This window comes from Silurus aristotelis (assembly GCF_946808225.1).
Source record: "Silurus aristotelis genome assembly, chromosome: 8".
Lineage (NCBI taxonomy): Eukaryota > Metazoa > Chordata > Actinopteri > Siluriformes > Siluridae > Silurus > Silurus aristotelis.
The window spans coordinates 14166709-14171818 of record NC_139581.1 but is presented as its reverse complement, the minus strand read 5'-3'; positions in this window follow the sequence as shown (position 1 = coordinate 14171818).

The window sequence follows — 5110 nt, the reverse complement described above, 5'->3', positions numbered from 1 at the left end:
TTAACTCACATCTCTTCAAAAGTGACTGGTACATTCTTTTGTAATTGACTTTTAATGATGCAAGTTTGTAGTGCTGTTGGTAGAAACCTGAAAGAGGATGTGTGGGTGTAATTTCCTCTATTAAATTAGATGTATGGAAAACCTATTTCAAATGCCAAAAAACAGTTTCAATAAAACAGTTTATGGCACAGCATGCAGGCCACACTCTTTACATCCATAAACTAAAACTCATACGCATACATCTGTGTAACTTGGGCTTGGTCCACTTCTCCAGGACTATTAAGCAACATCTCTTCTATTGACAGAAAACACATAAAGGCAGCAATAATCATCATAAGGTAAGTCTGAACAACAAATATCCACCATCAAATTTTCCAGTCAAAGTTCCTTGCCTTCTGTTTTCATGTGGGTGTTCAAATTATTGTCTAAACAGGTGTGTATTATGCTGGGGTTAACAAAAACATGCAATTATTTACACATTTTTGCATTTGCCACTCAATTTTTTTCAGTTTTTATAAATCAGAGAGCGTTAAATTGGTTCATAAATTTTGGCAAATGATTCAGAACTAAAAAAGCAATAAATAAACATCCTTTTTTTTTTTTTTTTTTTTTTAGTTATTTTCCTACATTACAAATTAAGTGACATGCAAGAAATGTATTCAAAATATGCCAAGGCCTTCCAAAAGTCGACCATATGTGTGCTGCAATCACATGCATACTAGTTTAAAAATAAACAAATAAGATGCATTTTCCAAAAATAATGTGACTAAGATGTTACTGCACCAGAGGACAGAGGCAAGATTTAATCAAATTACTTGACTGATTTTATTAAGGTTTCAACAAATTGCTACATAATGGTTAGTAATTTACAATACAATATGTAAAGCTAATTTGTGGAACTCATAAGCATAAACTCTCCTCTTTCTGACTGCAGGGGAAAACGATTTGCACTATTTGGGGAAATAAAAAAATAAAAAAAACTTTTATATATATTTTTTATAATAAGCATTTTAGAAATAAGATTGTGTAAATAGTGCTTTCTACACAGCTATGTGGAACAGCCACTTGGAAAAGTGTTTAGAGCAAGATAAGAGGAAAATACACCTTAAAATAGCCCTGCTTTTAATCCACACAAACGGAAGACTTGTAATCATTTTCCTGCCCAGGTTCCTTTCCTCGTCTGTTTACTTCACTTTAAATTCAAAATAGAATGAAGCTACAGAAAGGCATTCAAATGGATATTCATTTTGGGCAATACATTGTTTTCATTTGTCCCTTTTGCATGTCTGTGTCTCATATGAGATGGTGAACAGTGCAAAGAAATTACATAAAATTCTCTTCAATTATGCTTAATGAAAACATGCTACTATTCTTCAGATTACATTCCTGGCACACACATTTTTAAAATATTCTAAAATTTCTTCTTTTATTGCGATTGCCCTGTGATTCAGTGAATGTGATTCAAGTTGAAGCAAAATAAAAATAAAACAATAATTCCGGAAATGAACACTCTGCAAAGTCCCCAGCCATGTTATTCTTGTCCATTGTTGTAAGGTCTGGACCAAGATGTGCAAATGGGATATGAGACTTTATATTAATTGCTACTTAAATTAAGTGTCTACCCCTTAAATAAATGTAGGTACGTCTATCTTGGCATCTAGCGTTCAACAATACCTGGATGAGATGTTTGCTGCCCTCAAGCTTAAAAAGTTTTAAATGTGCATGGTGCTTCTAAAAATGCTTCATGATATGCTAGATAATAATAATAATAATAATAATAATAATAATAATAATAATAATAAAAACATCTTACATATTTCTGATCTTTTATGCATTTTTGAGGCATTTAAGTGCCTAGGGTCATTAATTGTTTCGATAAAAGTGTTTAGATCAAAATGTGTCTGTTGTATGTTTAGGGAGGGACAGATTGTGGAAAGGGAGGGTTTGTTTGTTTGTTTGTTTGTTTGTTTGTTTGTTTGTTTGTTTGTTTCGTCCGTCCGTCCGTCTGTCCGTTACGTTTATATAAAAACTGCTGGGAAAAAAATGTATAATAATAAAATAATACATGCAAATGAATTTCCAAATTTTTGACTTTCAAAACAATATCATTTATATTTACATATTTTTAAATTTGCCTTGCATGTTATATGATGTCAGAGGATTGATCCAGAGGTCAAAAATGCAAATACACCCTTCACTGGCAGGTGTATAAATTGTAGACAGATTCCCTTTATAGAAACATCTCAAGTACTTTATGGGACCGACACTGTTGCAGATAATGGCATAATTGGATTTTGTCACTGATGCTCTTGGGGGCAGAACATTGGTACTGATGGATATCACATTACCTGGGTTTTATCAGGGCTGAAATTCAGTCTTAGAGGTGAGTGAGTGCAGAGGATTTGTGCACAAATCAAGAACAAATTAACACATAAAAAAGGAGAGTGGAATAGTAGCTGTCTACTGCGAAGCTGGTATGCCGTCCCTTTGTTGACCACATCTCTGGGTAAAACAGCAAATGACAAGTATTAATTTTGGAAAAAAAAAAATTACATTAATTTGGTTCTAAAGAAAAGGAAATATTTGGGACTATTTGGGTCTAACTCAGCTGATTTCTGATCAGCTAGTCTTGCTTAAATGTAATTTAATGTTCTCCCAAACCATATTTACATCACTTGCAATATAAATTTAAGTAAGCATTCGCTGTAATATTTATATAAAAAAAAAAAAAGTAAGTTAAAAGGATAAAACATTTTATTGTGCTAAAGGTGAATATTGTGCATGTGATGGCACTAGTGATAGTGATGAGTTAGTGATTTATTGTGTAAACAGTAACTGCATTTTTAAATTTGAGTTTCTGCACTCAAGGCAATGGGAAAAATATATATGTGTCAAAAATTTGACTCAAAAGTTTCTTACAAATCCCGAATCCTAACAAGGTTATAATCCTTTTATTACTTGTGTTAATTTTCATTTAAATATACTTCTAATGATGTTTACTGAATGAGATAAAGCAAAAGAGAGAGGCGGGCATGGTTTTTATCTGACACTAATTGCTGTGTTATCCCGTGGGAAGAATCATTTCACGAGAGTTTTGTAAAGAACCGACAGAAGGGAATGGGGTCATTTTGGTTCATATAGTCACATTATAAGTGTATCTAAATGTGAAAGTTAACTGGTAGGAAGGGCAATAATTACAGTCTGCGTTTTTATTGGAAATACTGAAAACTGGTTGTCTTGTTTAAGACCGAAATTAAAGTTTCGTCCTTGAAAAAACTACATTTGTCAACAACCTAGCAGTGCTCATTACTCTGAAAACACTTTTTCCTACCTTGAAACATAGTGGTGTTACCATCATGTTATGTGGACGCTTTTCATTTGTAAAAACTAGGAAAATTTTAATATTTACAGCAAGATTTCCTATTTACAACAGTGTAACTCCCCTATTACTAATAACTTTAAAGCAGAGCCAATTGAAAATTTATGGTAAGACCTGAAAATTGACATTCACTAAAAGTTTCCATAAAATGTGACAGAGCACGAGCAATTTTCTTTAGAAGAATACACAGAAATCCTAGTATACCAGGTGTGCAGAACTGATCGAGACAATAAACTGCCTGCTCATGTTATTGCAGTCAAAAGTGGCACTACTAAATATTGACATAGGAAGTGCATACTTGTGCAGCCAGCATGTATTTTAGTTTAATTAAATCTTGTCACAATATTTTCTTGTACATCAAAATGTTTTGTATTGTACGAATAAAATAAAGGGGAGATCACAATTTAATAATAAGTGCCTGTGAGTTCCAGTCCATTTCAATTTAACTACAAATGTGGAATGGTTCAATAATGTGTATGGCCACAGTGAAAGTTGTTTTCAGATCTGTAGCTCCAAATCATACTCTGTTAAGGGTTGGTCTTGTCTCCAAAACTGTTTTTGGTTGTCATGGATAGGATAGCAAGAAGCAGCCAAGGCTGGATAGGTATAAGTGGAATTCCAATATGAACTTGAATGCTTTCAGATTATATGGGAAACCACTTATTTCTTGTACAGGAGGATGTTATTATAAGTAAATGGACTAAAGTTTAGGCTAGAAGTAACAATGTATGGTCACTGTACCAGTTTGTGAAAGCAAAATATAAGCTAGGGTTTGGATAGTGATCAATAAAAAATAAGGCTGAGTACAAGAATCCAATGACCTGAGAATTTCACACAAAAAAAAACAAAAAAACACTGAGTGAGTGAAGGCTTTGTGGATGGAAATGCATTGTTGATAACAGAGGTCAGTTCAAATTAAGCCTCAGTTCTATCAGGCAAGAACAGGAATCTAAGGACAGAGGATAGTAAAAAAAAAAACAACAAAAGAGAGCTAAACAATAGAAATGAAACCTAGTCTTATTCCTGTCTTCAACTGTCTAGGTTTGGTGAGTCTGTGTCTATGATAGCCTGAGATTCTTGCTCTTGGCTTATTTATTGACAGTTTGACTGAAGCCTCCATGGGAATCTGTCTTGCATGACCTTAGCTTAAAAACATAATAAACAACACATTTGGATAAATACTTTCACATTAAACATAAGGCTGAACATGCTGGCCATCTGCTTGTCCACCTGTAGTCCAATGCAGATGTATTTGGTAATTTTTTTTTGTTGTTGTGTGCATTTTGAATGTAGTATGTGTAATGCATAGGTAGATATGGAGTTTAAATCAGCATTTATCTTTTACCAAGTGCACAAATCTTCATGTTACATAAATGAATACAGCATTTGTATTATCTTTACCAATGAGTGTCCATCTCTCTTTATATGCATACCTCTGTCTAAATGTTATCTTAATTATATATCTAATCAATATAAAAAATACATTATATTTGCAATTTTAAATACATACATAATAATGTAATGTAATAATGTAAATACATACATAATTACAATTATGGCATTTGGCAAATGTGCTTATCAAGTCTGAAATACAATTATCTAATTTTGTACAACTGAGCAGTTGATTGTTTAATGGCCTTGCTTGGGACACAGCAGTGACAGCTTCCTGTTGGTGGGATTTGAACTTATGACCTTCGCAATCCAAGACCCATTTAATTAAGAGCAAGTAGC